This window comes from Berghia stephanieae, chromosome 3, assembly GCF_034508935.2.
Source record: "Berghia stephanieae isolate SIO BIC M18660-M18661 chromosome 3, UCSD_Bste_1.3, whole genome shotgun sequence".
Lineage (NCBI taxonomy): Eukaryota > Metazoa > Mollusca > Gastropoda > Nudibranchia > Aeolidiidae > Berghia > Berghia stephanieae.
This window is the reverse complement of record NC_088362.1, coordinates 2,703,881-2,723,880: the sequence shown is the minus strand read 5'-3', so window position 1 is coordinate 2,723,880 and position 20,000 is coordinate 2,703,881. Positions and strand designations below refer to the sequence as shown.

The following is a 20,000-nucleotide window of genomic DNA, read 5'->3' as shown; positions in this document are numbered from 1 at the left end:
GTCATTAAATTTTAATTGGGCTTTTATATAGTTCTCCACTTTGATGAAGCCCTGCCTGAAAACCCTAACTGATAGACAAAATAGTGTGTCAATCAAGCTGATTAGATGCATTTAGTTCCATATTGTTTCCATATTAAATATGTGGATGATGACGATGTTAATGATGAGTTTGATAATCATGATGATGATGATGATGATGATGATGATGATGATAATAATAATAATAATAATAATAATTATTATAATAATAATAATAATAATAATAATAAATAATAATAATAATAAATAATAATAATAATAATAATAATATATAATAATAATAATAATAATAATAATAATAATAATAATAATAATAATAATAATAATAATAATAATAATAATAATAATAATAATAATAATAATAATAATAATTTATACTTTATTCATTTAACAAAATGGAAATTCGTTTACAGACGTGGCATGCATAAAAATGTATAAACACAAAGTTGAGAATCTATGGCGACAGGTTGGTCAAATGTCGAACCTAAAGGCCAAGATCAAATTAATGACCGATCATTTATACACTAGATATATATATATATTTTTAAAAATTCTATAGAATTACCCTTAATTAAAAAATGGTTGCAAGTTGTTTGTATATTAATGTGTGAAAGGGTAGTGTTAACATTTTTTGATTGCTCGTTGGTATAAAACAAATAGCATGGGACCAATATTTACACTCACCCTATTTTTTAAAAAATAATAAATCAATTTGTTTTACATTCACAACGAACGTTTTCTCAACACACGCTCTCAATGTTACGCTGAGATTGGAAATCTTAATGGAGTTCTAGAAAAGTATTGATTGCTTATACAATGTAAACACTACTGTTTCTGTAGGCTGGTACTAAACAGAATAAATAAAGCCCAATGGCGTCCTGAAACAGAACATATAAAAACAGGAAGAAATACGCCTCTACAGAATACACAGCTCTTTTGAAGTTTAAGAAGCTGGAATTATAGGGATGACAACTTCCGGTTTCCGGTGTTATTAGACAGTCAGAGGTACTTTTACCAGCGACAAATACTTGAACAAAGGGTCTTGTCTCCTGTGCTGAATCTGAGCGGTTTCTTTTATATCAAGTCGTACGTGATGTTGGAATAATATGTAGGACTCTCTTTATCCCCCACCCTCACTCTCTCTATCTCACACACATACACACACACTCTCTCTCTCTCTCTATCTATCTATCTATCTATCTATCTATCTATCTATCTCTCTCTATCTATCTGTTCTTGGCCCTGTCCTTTTTACTGTATATATGCAGCCCCTTTCTAGTGTGATATCCAGATTCAATCTGAGTTATCATTTTTACGCAGATGATACGCAAATATATGATTCAGCACCCCTTAGTAATTTACAGTTCTTAATACAACGAATTACTAGCTGTTTTAATGAGATTAAATTTTGGATGTACCACAATAAGTTAAAATTAAATGATAGTAAAACTGAGATTTTAATGTGTGGAAGGCCGAGTATCCTTAAACAGGCAAATAAATCACTTATTACTCTCGGAAATAGCACAATAGAATTTTCAAATAAAGCAAAAAAACCTTGGCGTCATCATTGATAAGATCTTTCCATGACAAGCCACGTGAATAACACCATACAATCTATGTACATAGAAATGAAAAAAATAAGCAAAATTCGTAATTTAATACCGAAGCATATAACAGAACTTTTAATTAATTCCCTGGTTTTATCTAAATTGGACTATTGTAACTCCCTTTGGGCGAATTTAGCTAAAGACAAAATTAGCAAACTTCAGGTTGCTCAAAATAACGCAGCCAGGCTCATTGTACGCAATAACAAAAAATACCCGTCAGCAACTCTTCTTCTCCGTGAGTTACATTGGCTTCCTGTTGAAAAAAGAGTTGCCTATAAGATTTGTACTGTTGTCTACAAATCCCTGAGCACGAACAGTCCCTCCTATATTAAAGACCTTCTAAACATATATGTCCCCAATAGAAACTTGAGGTCAAGCAGTGACCAATCAATCCTTGTCAATCCTAAGCCATTGCGTAAAATAGGTGAACAGTCTTTTCAATTTTCGGCCCCCCCATTTTTGGAACTCTCTCCCGTCACACGTGAGATGCTCGGATTCGTTTTAAGTGACAAATGCGTTAACCCTCTCCTTACCAACTATAGGAAAATCGTCACATTCGTCACGATACAACTCACATTTATTTGTCTTGTTCAAATTTCTCCGGTACAGTTTAAAGAGAATGAGCAGTGTTTTGTAGAGCATGTTTTGCTAAAGAAATGATGTATCTCAAGAACTTTACTGCTATTGTGTCTGAGTGATAAAACATCTATTTTTGTGTTAGTTAGGTGTGAAGTTTTGGGGAAAATCCGGAAAATGGCTGGTAAGGAGAGAGTTAAAGCGAATTATCAACCAATGCCTATGTTTATTTTAATTTTAGATTTTTTTTTAATACAAAAAATTGAGCTTTTATATAGGGCAATATCCACTAAAAGTGCTCAAAGCGCTTTACAAGGGGTCTCTGGCCAACAGCAACATGCAACATATAAGACGGGACATGACGCCTGTTAGGCGATATTACAATTTTTTTCGGACAGGGATAACGGCCAGGTACTCATTTTACACCTGAGTACGGCGAGAGAATGTGAGTAAAGTGCCTTCTCCAAGGACTCAACTATGCCCCGAGCGCGAGGCTTGAACCCAGGACCTTCCGATCCGAAAGCGAGTGTATGTCATACCACAAGACCACATAGCCGCAAACGATTAATCACAAGGCATTTCTTCAAGTTTACACAGATAGGTTTATGAGAAAGATACATCTTCCAAAACCTCACAGTAAAATAGTATAAAGCAGATACCAACTGAAAACATTGGTCGGACTGAGTGTGTTTCCATCATGTACAGAATATGAAAATGTCTGCAGTATAAAAGAAGTGGCGTCCTGTTCGTTTAAGCTTTTATATATATTTTTTGATCGGGTCGACAATTGGATTCAATAGTCTGATGTCACGCCGCCGGCAACGGTGGCCATCTTGGTTCTAAACAAAGAAAATCATTACTTTTTATTCTTCATGCTGGCTAGAATGTTTCATACGCCTTGCGATCAGAACGTGTAAAAGTCAAAACAAGATCAAATTTATGGGGGTTTTTTCCCCTCTGGATACGCTTTTATGCTCGCCGGAGAAATATTTCATACGGGCGTCCGGCTTTGTTCCGATAGTTTAGAGCCAGCGTTACTAAATTACCATGCGTCATTAGGAAGGAAGTGACTTCATGACTGTTGAAGAGTATTGTTTACAACTTAGTCGGTTACTTAACTCTCTCCTTGCCGGTGATTTTCAGTATTTTCCTAAAATGGCAGGCTTCCCCAGCAGAAAAATTGATATTTTAAACTAAAAAAGGCTCTCTACAAAACAACTAACTTTATGTTCTTATTAATCAATCAAAGATCATTCTTCAAAGTTTGTGATGTACAAAATAAATCTGAATATGAAAAATGTATATTGTGTCGTAACAAATGTGACGATTTTGATGAAGATAGGTGGTAATTTGTTTTAAATTATGCGTTTTTCGCCACGACATCATAAGATATCGTCACCTAGACATTCCACGAAGGAATATAGATAACTCATCAAACAAGATATCTGATGTCAACAGGAATCACCCATGTTGTCCAAGTGAGCAAATTGGGGGCTAATAATCTTGCTCAAGGAAAAAAAACGAAAGCGCCTGAAGCGGGGCTCGAAGCCGGGCCATCCGGATCACAGTGCAATGCCTTAACCACTCGGCCACTTCGCCCCCCGAAGGTGGTAAGGAGATGGTTAATGTCAATGAAAAGGTTGAAACATTTACACAAGTATTGCGTGTCGTTTTAGTAGTGTTCTGGTTTAGGCAAGTACTTTATGGTCTTGCTAGACATTCGATAATCTGGGATCAACTTCATCTCTCTGGAACTTACGCCTTTAAAGGTCCGGATCACCCTAGGACAAGACACCGGTGTGGCTATCGTGTCCCTTCATGCCAACTCGGGATTAGCTGGATGGAGAACGTAATCACATTCTGATCTCTCTCTCTCTCCCTCTCTCTCTCTCTCTCTCTCTCTCTCTCTCTCTCTCTCGCTTCTTTCTCTCTCTCTCTTCCTCTCTCTCTCTTCCTCTCTCTCTCCTCTCTCTCTCTCTTCCCTCTCTCCTCTCTCTCTCTTCTCTCTCTCTCTCTCTCTCTCTCTCTCTCTCTCTCTCTCTCCCTCTCTCTATTTCCATTAGGTTACTCAACAATCGACCTTATTATTCCCGCCGTGTCCAAAACATTGATAAGCGTGTATGTGACCATGACAACTCGTGTTCGGAGTCCAGCTGGCGAAATGTCACACTTTTTACCAAGTTGGAGTGCGTTAAGGATATTATGACATTCGCCCAGCAATTTTAACTTTCTCATCTAAGAACTCGCATCTGAGATCTCGGTGTGTGACACATTTTGTATCCAGTTAATTATGCGGCTATGTGGTCTTGTGGTATGGCACTTGCTTTCGGATCGGAAGGTCCTGGGTTCGAGCCTCGCGCTCGGCGCATAGTTGGAAAAGGCTCTTTACTCACATTCTCTCACCGTAGTCAGGTGTAAAATGAGTACCTGGCCGTTAAAAGCGTTGTCTTTGTGCGGAGTGCTGCAAGAAGACGAAATGCATTTTCAATTGGAAGAGAGACAGTCGGATGAAATACGGGGTATCATTACTCTCTCTGTATTAAATCATCTGTACTCAAGAGAATTCCTTATCCATTCAAATCCTGGCGGCAAGTGGCGGCTTTTTGGGCATATACTCAGAAGAGATGTAAATATACCAGCTAAAAAACCCATGAATACTTTTTTCACCCAATCTGGATACAAGAAATATCAAGGTAGACCTCCCACGTCAATTCACACTGTCCTCAATTAAAAGAGACCTAAAACGCCTTCAAAATAACAACAAAGAATTAAAATCAAAGGAAGACCTTACGAAATTAGCATCCACAGCAAAAGACCGTGAACAGTGGAAGAAAATGACACAGATAATTAGAGAGGCAGCCGAGGCGTCCCGATTGGACGATTAGGAAGCGAAAGGCCTGAAATAAGTCACTCTAGAGAATTGACACGATTCAAAGCGATGATTTTGCCTTGTGATGATTAAATTCATTGTCAGGCCCCAGTACGGCTATGTGGTCTAGTGGTATGACACTCGCTTTCGGATCGGAAGGTCCTGGGTTCGAGCCTCGCGCTTCTGCGCATAGTTGAGATCTTGGAAAAGGCTCTTTACTCACATTCTCTCACCGTACTCAGATGTGAAATGAGTACCTGGCCGTTAACAGTGTTGTCTTTGTCCGAAAAATTGTAATATCGCCGAACAGGCGTCATGTCCCGTCCTACATGTTAAATATTGCTGTTGACCAGGGACCCCTTGTAAAGCGCTTTGAACACATTTAGTGGATATTGCGCTATATAAAGCGCAATGTTTTTATTTACATAGAGCCTCAATTAGAAAAAGGTTGTAAAAAAGTGTCGAGAGAAACAATAGTTGTCCATTAGAATAATTGCAATCGTAATTTAAGCTCACAACATACATGACTTTCCATGTATTATTATTATTATTATTATCATTGTCATTATAATTATAATCATCATAATTTTTATTATCATCATCATCATCATCATCATCATCATCATCATCATCATCATCATCATCATCATCATCATCATCATCACAAATATATTAAGTTCTCCATGAGGAGCCGTCGCCTTATATCTATAAAAACAAAGACAACACGTCACCTTAATTCATTTTTGCCACATAGTGTTCGAATTGTTAACGCCCAACTGTGATTTAAATTAATCTTTTTAAATATACACACACAAGTTCGGACTAAAGGCCAGAGTTATGGCCTATCTCAATTTATCAAATTAATACATAAAGTGTTGCTATTGGTTCTTGGTTGCATATTTTTACATGTTTGTGCATTTGCATATATATATATATATATATATATATATATATATATAATGTGTGTGTGTGTGTGTGTGTGTATATATATATTGCCGCCATAGATTCTCAACTTTGTGTTTATACATTTTTATGCATGCCACGTCTGTAAACGAATTTCCATTTTTTTATGAATGAAGTATATATTATTATTATTATTATTATTATTATAGTAGTAGTAGTAGTAGTAGTAGTAGTAGTAGTAGTAGTAGTAGTAGTAGTAGTAGTAGTAGTAGTAGTAGTAGTAGTAGTAGTATATTATTATTATCATCATCATACTCATCATCATCACCATCATCATCATCATCATCATCATCATCATCATCATCATCATCATCATCATCATTAAAACTGTCAATTGTTATTATCACTCTAGACTTCTACTTCTTATGACCATTTCCCTCAAATGACTATTTCAACGTACACATCCACAACCAACCCTCCCATTTGCAACAACTACCATCGTCATCATCTCCGTTATTCCTATAATAGCCACAACTACCATCCATCACTAACACAATCAGGACGGTGGGATGCTTGGATAGACATAGTCCCAAGGATTGCATGCTTAGCCAGAATTATCATCGAAGGGACCAGAGATAAAAGGCTTATGTAGGGGGGACCAAAAATCGATAATCTTATTGATTTTGTCCCAGCCTTACACTCAGAATGTCAACTATTTCAGATGTTTATTATTACCGATGAGTGGGTGGTCAGATCACCCTACGTTCTATAAGTTTGAATTTTATCCCATCTTTAATGTAAGACAACCAAAGGGTGTCAGATAACCGTAATTCAAGATTATTGGGGTGGGGGGGGGGGAAAGACACACCAAAACAAGCGTATTCCCAAGCGTATAAACTAAGTCAAGAAGAGGTGAAGTGAGTAGAAAAGTGCCAGAAGACAATAGAGAATAAAAAATATTCGCGGCGGTGATAGGGTTGAACCTGCGACCTTATTGGTACGACAACTCCGCCTGGCCGGTGAGAGCGTGACTCTACCGTATGAGCTATCCACGAACACAAAAATATTCGTTTCAAACTCAGGTCAGTCCTAGAGCTCTCTCTCGCCGACTACTGGAGACCGCGGGTCCAACACACAACCATCGCGAAGTTACCTGGCCAGCAGTTAAGCTTAATAGCCAATATTCTCAACACAAACATTTAATATGGAAACAATTGAGACATTGAGTATGCTCCGGTATGTGGGGTGAATTTTTAATTCAGAAAAGTGAGTGGAGCAGGCACTTATGTTGGTAACAACAAGAGATGAAGTGAAACTAGGTCAAGTGGCTGGACATCCTGTCCAAAAATAAATCATGAAAATGGTCCTAGAACTACCTAACCTAAGAATTCCAACTTAAAAAATGTTTAATGAAAATGATGATGAAAATATCGTTATTATCTAGTACTTCTCATACACAACTTTACATATAATTATGTCCTTTCGCCACGACGGCATCATAAGATATCGTCGCCTAGGCATTCCTCGAAGGAATATAGATAGATATTTCATCAAACATGATGCCTACAGAAATCACCAATGTTGTTCAAGTGAGTAAATTGGGGTTAATAATCTTTCCCAAGGAAAACAAAAAACGAAAGTGCCTGAAGCGGGGATCGAACCCGGGACCTTCCGGGTAACGGTGCAATGCCTAATAATAATAATAATAATAATAATAATAATAATAATAATAATAATAATAATAATAATAATAATAATAATAATAATAACAATAATAATAATAATAATAATAATAATAATAATAATAATAATAATAATAATAATAATAATAATAATAATAATAGATTATATATCTGTACATCTCCAAGCGGAAACGGTTTTGACCTATCTACGATGCAAGCTTACATCACTATTTTGAAATGTAATGTAATGAACAATTTATAGACGGCCAAAACCAAATACATACTTCAATGGCGCTCTCAGATTCGCAATCTCTCAAACCGGTGAGAATAATTATAGATAGATAGATACAATCTAGAAAAAGGTTTATCGATTTATGTAAGGGAAGTAACTCCGTGTTCAGGGATTAGTTATAGATTTGAGAGACTTGCCACTTGTTCAGGAAGCTGATTAAATTCTACACAATACTCTTCAACAGTCGTAACGTCACTTACTTCCTAATGACGCGTGGTAACTTAGTAACACTGGCTCTAAACTATCGAACAATAGCGGACGCCCGTATGAAATATTTCTCCGGCGAGCATAAAGGGTATCCAGAGGAGAAAAAAAAATCCATTATAAATCTGATCATGTTTTGACTTTTACACATTCTGATCACAAGACATTTGAAAAGTTCTAGCCAGCATGAAAAATAAAAAGGAATGATTTTCTTTGTTTAGAATCAAGATGGCCGCCGTTGCCGGGCGGCGTGACATCAGACTATTGAATCGTATTGGAGCAGTAAAAAGTAATAAGCAAAATATAAATTTGACGGCTTATAAAAAAGAACAACATACCTAATAGGGAATGTTTCGGGGATCAAAATCATTCTTCATCTAATAAAAGCATAAATACATCACACACAATGGTAGAGAAATAGTTGGCACGCAATTTATTATTTTCTAAATGAGCTTTTATATAGCGCAATATCCACTATATGTGCTCAAAGCGCTTTACAAGGGGTCCTGACCAAACAGCAGCAGGTAACATGTAGAACGAAACATGACGCCTGTTAGGCGATATTACAATTTTTCGGACAAAGACAACGCTGTTAACGGCCATGTACTCATTTTACACCTTAGTACGGTGAGAGAATGTGAGTAAATAGCCTTTTCTAAGGACTCAACTATGCGCCGAGCGCCAGGCTCGAACCCAGGACCTTCCGATCAGAAAGCGAGTGTCATACCACTAGACCACATAGCCGCACAAACAACTTTAAAACAATTGGTTCAGTGATCGGAGGGAGCAGTACCTGAGGAAGAAAATCACTCTCAGAAGGAGTAATTAGTGGAAGTCCGTACGTTATTCGATGAAACACTTAGGGAGTCCTTGAGGTATGCTACAGGATTAGTCTCTGAGCCTGTAAGCGTGTCTTCACAATAGCCCGGATGAAAGCGGTGTCGTTGCAGCTGTTCTTAATAATAATAATAATAATAATAATAATAATAATAATAATAATAATAATAATAATAATAATAATAATAATAATAATAATGATGATGATGATGATAATAATAAATAATAATAATAATAATAATAATAATAATAATAATAATAATAATAATAATAATAAATGGCATTTATATAGCGCTTTACCCCGTTGTCACAGGCTCTAAGAGCTTTACAGTGATATAAAACAAAATATATTACAGTAAGACAAGTTTGATAGAAACGTGATACGAATTCAATTTATCAACAACAAAATATGAAAATAATATTGCAACATTATGACGCAAAAAGATAAAACTTTAAGCGAGATTTGAACGTTGTCAACGAATCCGAGCATCTCACGTGTGATGGGAGAGAGTTCCAAAAATGGGCGGCCGAAAATTGAAAAGATTGTTCACCTATTTTACGCAATGGCTTAGGTTTGACAAGGATTGATTGGTCATTGCTTGACCTCAAGTTTCTATTGGGGACATATATATTTACAATGAAAGGTGTTAATGATTAAAAACAAACATACTGTAAACTACAATATATTTCATAATTAATTACCCTTTCATACTCATGACATGATAACTCATCTATCAAAAAGTGCACATTGTTAAAACGTATATCAATCAAAACTTAAATAAATTCTGTACCTATGGCAAAAAAATCACTTGATTAGATCTTCCATATCTTTGGAGTTATTTAAATCTGAAATTTGTCAATGATTGTATAAAACACACCCTACTTTTATTTTTGTCAGGAATTGATTTTTACACCTCGTTTATGATGAGAAATAAGAAGAAATAAAGTATAGACTTAACCCTCTCCTTACCAGCTATTTTTAGAATATCCCCCGAAAATTCACACCCACCCAGCACAAATATAGGCTTTTCTTACTCAAACAAAAAAGTAACAAGTGAGCTCTACAACACAGTGTTTAGTATTTATCGCTGTTATCAAAGCATTTCTATACACTTTGTGATGTACAAGAGAAATCAGAATGAGAATAGTGTCAGTTACATCGTAACAAATCTGTCGATTTTTCTATGCGTGGTAAGGAGAGGGTTAAGAAAATCTCCATCAACGAGGGAAACAATATACCCTTTGACCCCAAGAATCTCACACCGAAGTGGTTGGATTTGGGAATGAAGCCAGTTACGCGAAATAAACGAAGTTAACGATTGACATCCAATGTTCAATCATACAGGAAAATAAAAAATATGAAGTTGAATGTAAGCTTCGATTTTATTACAAGAAAAGATCAAATGAACGTTTCGGGTTTTCCCTTTATCAACAAAACAGGATGAACGAAACACCACAGATTAATGAGATAATGTGGTAGTGGCGTAGTTAACTAGAATACAATGATCAGAAACACCATATTTTATCCCCTATTGTAACTGTTCCCACAATTCCTTCAAACCACACCTCCTACTAATTTTGACAGTCCCTGTCAACCTAAAATCAACTCCCTAAAGGTAAAGACGAATTATGCTCAACTCGAAACGCTAAATCCCTACATATTAATGATAAACCCCGCCTCTTATGATATAATATAATTTTTGGTAAACGTCACATTTTACGTTCAATAACAAATACCGTCCGCCCAAATAAAAACATACCAACTATAATTTGATGCTTTTATCCCCAAATACCAAGAAACACCGATCAAAGAATGTCATTTTCTAGTACTCAATATAATGCTCGGTCCTTTAACTTTGGAACGTAAAATAGTCACAAACCCACTAAATAATGACCAAGTTTAACTGATATACAAGCACCGTGAACTCTTTAAACCCACTTAGAACTCTTGTGTAACCTTTTGCATAAACTCTCTTTTAAAAAGAAATATAAAAAAACTGAACTTTTATATAGGGCAATATCCACTAAATTTGCTTAAAGCGCTTTACAAGGGGTCCCTGGTCAACAGCAACATTTAACATGTAGGTCGGGACATGACGCCTGTTAGGCGATATTACAATTTTTCGGACAAAGACAACGCTGTTAACGGCCAGGTACTCATTTTACACCTGAGTACGGTGAGAGAATGTGAGTAAAGAGTTTTTTCCAAGGACTTAACTATGCGCCGAGCGAGGCTCGAACCCAGGACATTCCGATTCGAAAGCGAGTGTCATACGACTAAACCACATAGCCGCACTCTCTTACAAGTGATTATTCATTCATATCAACCATTCTGTAAACGTTAATGATTACACACATTTTTGTGTGTTGGGATGTTAAATTTGGCTAGAGGATGTTGGGAGTATTTGCCTGAACGCATAACACCGATACCGACCTGTTTTCTTCAATAACATTCATGTATACCATTATTCCTGTCTCTCTCCTCTATATCTCTCTCTCTCTCTATCTCTCTATCTCTCTTTCTCTCTCTCTCTCTCTCTCACACACACACACACACACACACACGTACACAATCACATACAGTGGCGTGGGGGCAGCGTGGCTCGGCGGTACGGTCTTAGCTTCCTACCCGAAAGGTACCGAGTTCGATCACCCGCCGCTGAGTGGCCTTGAGCAAGTTACCTCACCCTGGCTTAATTTGCAGCGCTGCACTGCGGCTGACGCATGGGTTATTCCAGTCTTCCCTTAGAATAGACGCTAAAGAAAAATTTCCCCGATGGGATGAATAAAGGGAAATTATTTTTTTTTTTATTTTTTTTTTTTAAGGGGGAGACAGATGAGAGAGGTTTATGCAGATTCAGTGGGTGTAGACAGTAGATAACATAGGTGTCACTGATAAGTTTTTGGATCGAAGGTGTAGCGGGGTTTGCTAGTAACATTCACATTAATCTATCTTTAATTCTATAGGGAATGAGATTAGCGGAAGAGTAGCGTCCCTTGATTGGACGTCACCTTACAGAGAGAACGTCAATTTGGTTTTGAAGTGTCTCACGCCGCTTTCACCGGAAGCGAGGACGAGAGACGCATGCGCACAACCAACATGACGTTCTCTCTCTAATAACTTTTACGCCGGTGACGTCACAGACTATGGGTGACGTCCAATCAAGGGACGCTACTCTTCCGATAATCTCATTCCCTATCCTTCCATTAACACTTACAATTTGTATTTTTTTTTTTAAATCGTGTTAATTTTTTCAGACAGTGGTCGCGAGTTCGTCCCTTGGGTCCTGGTATTCGACACCCGTATCGACAATCTAGTCCCTTAGTTTGACACCAGTGACGTGAGCAGTCGCGTATTGGCTGGATGCCATCCAAAGGAAAAGAGTCTTTTTTTTTACTTCTATGAAAATGAGATAAACGAGAAAAAAAAACGTTTCTTGTAAAATAGTTGGTATTCATTCATTTTTGGTTTAACTAACAGGGTGACACACCCCACCCCCGCCTCCGAAAAAAATAGATTATTTTTTTTAAATAATCAACAAACATTGTAATTTAAATACCCTCAACATTTCAAGGGTTTTTTTATTTTTTAAAGAGCTTTTATATAGCGCAATATCCACCAAATGTGTTCAAAGCGCTTTACAAGGGTCAACAGCATCATTCAACATTTAGAACGGGCCATGACGCCTGTTAGGCATTTATGGGAGTGATTGTGCTGTGGGTAATGGACTACGATAAAGAGATTTTCGGAAATATGTAAGAGAGAGAAAGAGAGAGAGAGACAGAGAGAGAGAGAGAGAGAGTGAAAGAGATAGAGAGGTACAGAAAACAATAATGGTGGGTGACCCACATTACCCAATCTTGCTCTCTTTTACAATTTATTACAAATCAATGCCGAATTCCCAGAATGATTCGGTAATTTCCCTAAGGGGATCTGGGTACATTATACGATGAATTCCATTGGTGTTGTTTTCACCTGCTTAACATTGAAACCATCACACCTATTGATATACATACATATATATACATACATACATACATACATACATACATACATACATACATACATACATACATACATACATACATACATACATACATACATACATACATACATACATACATACATACATACATACATACATACATACATACATACATACATACATACATACATACATACATACATACATACATACATACATACATACATACATACATACATACATACATACATACATACATACATACATACATACATACATACATACATACATACATACATACATACATACATACATACATACATACATACATACATACATACATACATACATACATACATACATACATACATACATACATACATACATACATACATACATACATACATACATACATACATACATACATACATACATACATATACATACATACATACATACATACATACATACATACATACATAAACATACATACATACATACATACATACATACATACTACATACATACATACATATACATACATACATACATACATACATACATACATACATACATACATACATACATACATACATACATACATACATACATACATACATACATACATACATACATACATACATACATACATACATACATACATACATACATACTACATACATACATATACATACATACATACATACATACATACATACATAACATACATACATACATACATACATACATACATACATACATACATACATACATACATACATACATACATACATACATACATACATACATACTTACATACATACATACATACATACATACATACATACATACATACATACATACATACATACATACATACATACATACATACATACATACATACTTACATACACTTTACAAATACTACAGGGAATGAGATTAGCGGAAGAGTAGCGTCCCTTGATTGGACGTCACCTTACAGACAGAACGTCAATTTGGTTTCGAAGTGTCTCAAGCCGCTTTCACCGGAAGCGAGGACGAGAGATGCATGCGCACAACCAACATGACGTTCTCTCTCTAATAACTTCTCCTCCGGTGACGTCACAGACTAGGGGTGACGTTCAATCACGGACGCTACTCTTCCGCTAATCTCATTTCCTATACATACTAAAATAGAGATGAAATGAATTAGTGTTGACCAATGCAGCTGAAACTATTAAAGTGTTGTTGACAAGTACCAAAATAAGAGCTGAAAAGATTTTGTCTAAAACTGATAGAGACAAGACGATATAAAAAGTAAGGTTGAGCAATAGACCTGAAACGACTAAAGAAGTTGTGTTAACTCCGCAATGCCAAGAGACATCAAACGATGGTATACCATAGTCAACAACACTATTTACAAAAACTATGAAAACGTCGTTATTGTCACATTTCCCGGTTTGAAGACTGAAGAATACAAAAAAAAATTGACAGTCAGGATCAAGAGTATTTATAGATAAGTGTAGACAAATTTGATACTTTGCTCATAATATTTGAACCTTTCTAAACAATTTCTGCTATTCAGCACATCCCCAACACATCTTCAGCTAGAAAATGCGATACCAGGGTTAGCGACCTGACGCATATTATATTATCGCTCAATATCGAGATCTAGAGTATGGGGGGGGGGGGGAAGAGCTTTTATCAACGCTCCTGGCCGTGCATAGCGTTGATATCCTCCTATTACAGGAGACCCATCTTTTTTCAGGTGCGCAATCTTCCTGATTTCAGATCCCAGGCTATACGGTGGTCCAGCAAGAGGACACTTCGAGGCTCAAAGGAGGGGTTAGCGTATACGCTACAGAGCAATAGAAGTAAGGGCAATGAGAACGTAACGGACAGCAACAGGGTGATGAATAGAATTTCCAAAGAAGTGGGTGGGCTGATTTTGAACAACATCCACAAACCACCTAGAGCGACTTGGACTACACCACTGGTACCGGTAGCTAGCCATCCTTCCATCTGTCTTTAATAGCCAATAGCCACCATCACGAATGGGGCTACCGATTATAATATGGGAGCAAACTTTTCATATTCTTTCAAATTATATCAGTAGTGGTTTATTTTTGTGACAGAGGTTACGAAAACGACTTTCTAGAGCAAGAGTGAGAGAGAAAGAGAAAGAGAGAGAGAGAGAGAGAGAGAGAGAGGGAGAGCGAGACTGAGAGAGAGAGAGAAAGAGAGAGAGAGAGAAAGAGAGAAAGAGAGAGAGAGAGTAGGGGTGGAGGGTTTATCGAGGTGAAGAATGTCCCAAACATATGATCGATTCTTGTCAATCTTTCCTAATACCATGAATACCAGTTAATGGTTCTCTACGACCAATCTATCAATGGCCTGTCACTCTGTGTCAGAACTGAGAGAATGTAAAAGAGGGCCAAAAGTAATTAGCTGAAAAAGGAAGGAGGGATGTGAAGGCAGGGATATGCATAGCGATAGGCAAGCGATAGTGTGGGGGATAGAGAGAAATATTAAAGAAGTAAAAGAGACGGATTGATTGATACAAAGATATATATATATATTTTATATATATATATATATATATATATATATATATATATATATATATATATATATAGATAGATAGATAGATAGAAAAATACGTATATATAAAGATATAGTCATTTACAATAGAAACTACAGTTTATTACCGTTGATAGTTCGCTACAAGTTTAGACAAATATGATATCATATTCATATATAGAAACTAGCCAAACCAAGCTTCCTATTGGTGTAAACTATCATTGAATTTGTACAGCTATGTGGTCTAGTGGTATGACACTCGCTCTCGGATCGGATGGTCCTGAATTCGAGCCTAGCTCGGCGCATAGTTGAGGCTCTTTACTCACATTCTCTCACCGTACTGAGGTGTAAAACCTGGCCATTAACAGCGTTGTCTCTGTCCGAATATATATATATATATATATATATATATATATATATATATATATATATATATATATTCCTGCATGGTTCTTACAATATAGATTATAAAGATTTTTGAAAAAAAATTTCGCATGCTACAAATACTAGGGGAGATAAGTTTAAGATATTTGTTGAAAGATGTAATTCGTCTATCAATAAGGAAAAATAATCTAATTGAAAGGACTGCGAAATTTTGGAAAAATTTCAAGTTTGAGACCAAAAAAAATAATTCTATAAAAAAGTTTAAGAATGCCATTGATAAAGATCTTACCAACATTATATTTGATTTTGACGAATAATGTAACATGACATTGGATATTGTATTTTGTTACATCAATTATTTGAAACTCTCAAATGTACAAGTCGGACATGCCAAATGAATATAAATAGAGTTTACATACTACGAATATTGAATATGACACTTGTTTATTTATTAGATATTTCATTCTCAATATCATCAATTAATCGACATTGAATACTATTTATATAATTGATAAATTGTATCTATGCATAAAAGTTACACATAGCATTTAAAGGATTTTAGAACCTATTAGTCTTAAACGATACGACAAAAGAAAATGTTCCAAAAATATAATTTAGAAACAAGGCTGGCATCTGCTCAAAAAGAAGAAAAGGATATCGATTTGAGAGATGCAGAGAGAGAGAGAGAGAGAGAGAGAAGATAGAGAGAGAGAGAGAGAGAGAGAGAGAGAGAGAGAGAAGGATAGAGAGTTATTAACCTACAGACCGCAAAAACTGTTGGCACGTCCCGCCATCTTGGCATCTTGGGAATTGAACCCATTTGTAGCGAATGGACGGCGCGATTAGGTGACAGATACCTTTATTTGTATTTCTATGTTGAGTGTGGCTATGACGTCTAGTGGTATGACATTCGCTTTCGGATCGGAAGGTCCTGGGTTCGTGTCTCGCTCGGCGTATAGTTGAGTCCTTGTGGAAAAGGTTCTTTACTCACATTCTCTCACGCGTAAAATGAGTACCTGGCCGTTAACAGGAAAAATTGTAATATCGCCTAACAGGCGTCGTGTCCCGTCCTACATGTTAAATGTTACTGTTGGCCAGGGACTATTTTTAAAGCGCTTTGAGTACGCTAAGCTATTGCGCAATATTTAAAAAGCTGAAAAAGCTATTAAAAGATTTTAAGCTAAAAAAATGCTCACATTTATTTGGTGCAATGAATATTGATATTCTAAGTCGTAAAGCATTCCCTTCAATTGGATTCAATAGTCTGATGTCACGTCGCCCAGCAACAACGGCCATCGTGGTTCTAAACAAAGAAAATCGTTACTTTTTATTCTTCATGCTGGCTAGAACTTTTCATATGTCTTGTGATCAGAATGTGTAAAAGTCAAAACATGATCAGATTTATAATGGGTTTTATACCTCTGGATACGCTTTTATGCTCGTCAGAGAAATATTTCATAAGGGCGTCCGCCATTGTTCCGATAGTTTAGAGCCAGTTACTAAGTTACCATGCGTCATTACGAGGGAAGTGACGTTACGACTGTTGAAGCGCATTCCCTTTATTAATAGGATTCAATAGTCGTAACGTCTCTTCCTTCCTAATGACGCATGGTAACTTAGCAACACTGGCTCTAAACTATCGGAACAATGGCGGACGCCCGTATGAAATATTTCTCCGGCGAACATAAAGGGTATCCAGAGGAAAAAAAAACCATAAATTTGATCATTTTTGACTTTTACACATTCTGATCACAAGGCATATGAAAAGTTCGAGCCAGCATGAAAAACAAAAAGTAATGATTTTCTTTGTTTAGAACCAATATGGCCGCCGTTGCCAGGCGGCGTGACATCAGACTATTGAATCGTATTAAATAGGTGGATGTGTGTACCTTAAATGAGTTCATGTGTGATTTGGTGAAGGGAAACACGGTCACAAAATGTTATAATCACGTGTAGCGTATGAATTATGAGCATTTTTGGGCATTTACATACAAGACAATTAATGTGTAAATGATGTGCAGAGAGAATGGAATCGGAAACACAAATTGAGCAAAAAAAAATATGGCTATTGCGAGTGGCATGGATATAGAGTACTTAGTAAAATGATTCAGATTTTATTTTGTAATTATTTAATTTGTCTATTTATAAATCTTTTTATTTATTTATCTATTTATTATTATTATTATTATTATTATTATTATTATTATTATTATTATTATTATTATTATTATTATTATTATTATTATTATTATTATTATTATTATTATCATTATTATTATTATTATTATTATTATCATTATTATTATTTCTATAATTATTATTATTATTACCATCATTATCATCATTATTATTATTTCTATAATTATTATTATTATTACCATCATTATTATCATTATTATTATTTCTATAATTATTATTATTATTATTATTATTATTATTATTATTATTATTATTATTATTATTATCATTATCATTATTATTATTTCTATAATTATTATTATTATTATTATTATTATTATTATTATTATTATTATTATTATTATTATTATTATTATTATTATCATCATCATCATTATTATTTCTATTATTATCATTATTATTATTATTATTATTATTATTATTATTATTATATTGTCATTATCATCATTCACGTGACGTCCCAGGTTTGACAGTTTTTTGCCACGATGGAGGCTATTTAAATCGATCAATATGTCAAGGACGAGTTTGTCAACAATGTCCATCGTGCACGACAGACAGTAAACGGGTCAAAAGTCTCCACAGCCTCGTTTGGCATCTTCTCCAATTATTGATTCTAAATCGTGGAATCGTATTCGACGAAAACGTACGACAAAAGCTATCGAATGGGCATGATCTATAGATAGTATGCAGATAACGTCACTCAGGCCTTTGTTATGGTTTTTGCCATCCGCGTTTGTGAGTTGTTCTCACTAAACTGTATTAACCAGACTATAAAGGTTCATGGTTACACAGAGTTTGTGTGTTGGTCCGTTTTACTTCCGGATGGCAATGTTGTGAACTCCTTGGTCAAGCGCATTCTATCTATATTACATTTCCATGTGCTCGAGGTCATTGGTCAAATTAGAATACGTGCTCAAAGTGACCCACATAGTGAAAAGTGTTCACAGTTTTTGAAATATCTAACATCACGATTGGTCATTCTGTTCAGCTTGACACATGTGTATGCTTACAACTTTCATAAACAAAGCAGCGTGTTTACATTTGTTAAGAAATATCCAATCGTTGGACAGCAACAAATCATGTGATTGATGACCTGGTTCGACGAAAACATGAAAAAAGATCGCTCCCATTCATTACTGTCTGATTAATTATTGTGGAAATTAGTTGAAAATAATCTCAAAGCTTGTTATATTTTGTCTTTTTTTTTAACTTGTTTGTGTACAGGGACCTAAAACATGATTTAACATTAAAAGCTGTATTTGACAGTCATTTGGGTGATTAGTTCTCGCTAAAGTCCTTCTTACGAGCTAAAGATGTTCTGCGCTTGGCTAAGAAACTCACATCATTGCCATCCGGAAATATAACGGAGCAGCAGACAAAACTGTGTGTCACCTTGAACGTTTACAATCTGGTTAATACAGTTTAGTGAGCATTACTCATAAACATGGAAGGCAAAAAAAAAAAAAAAACAATAACAAAGACCTCAGTGACGTCAACCTCGTTCTATCTATTAACTTATTTGGAAGGCCTTCCGAAATCTCCTCCTTCCCCAGTATTCTTGATCTAGTAGGGGTTTTGGGACGGGGGAGACTTTATTTGAAAAAAAAAGTTTTTTTCCCCCTCCCAAACCCCCAACTAGAACATTATATAAAAAAAAAAGAATACTGGGGATGTAGGAGCTTTCGGAAGGCCTCTCGAATTTTGGAATTGGTAGTAAATCAATACTGTTTTATTTCGCTAGTTATGAGTGGGTTATTTCAAACAGTATGTGCAAAGCAAAATCAACAGGTATATTTGTGACCCTTCGCCTCAAAACGGTATTAAGTCGGGATGGTTAAGATGTTGAAAATTGAATTTATAGCC

At 35.7% G+C, this 20,000-nt stretch overlaps 1 protein-coding gene across 1 annotated transcript in view; it reads left to right on the top strand.

Moving 5' to 3' along the window:
- The window catches only part of LOC144967022 (synaptotagmin-6-like), a gene marked incomplete in the record, with an annotated part of 95,400 nt that overhangs the window by 43,125 nt on the left and 32,275 nt on the right, over nucleotides 1–20,000 (top strand).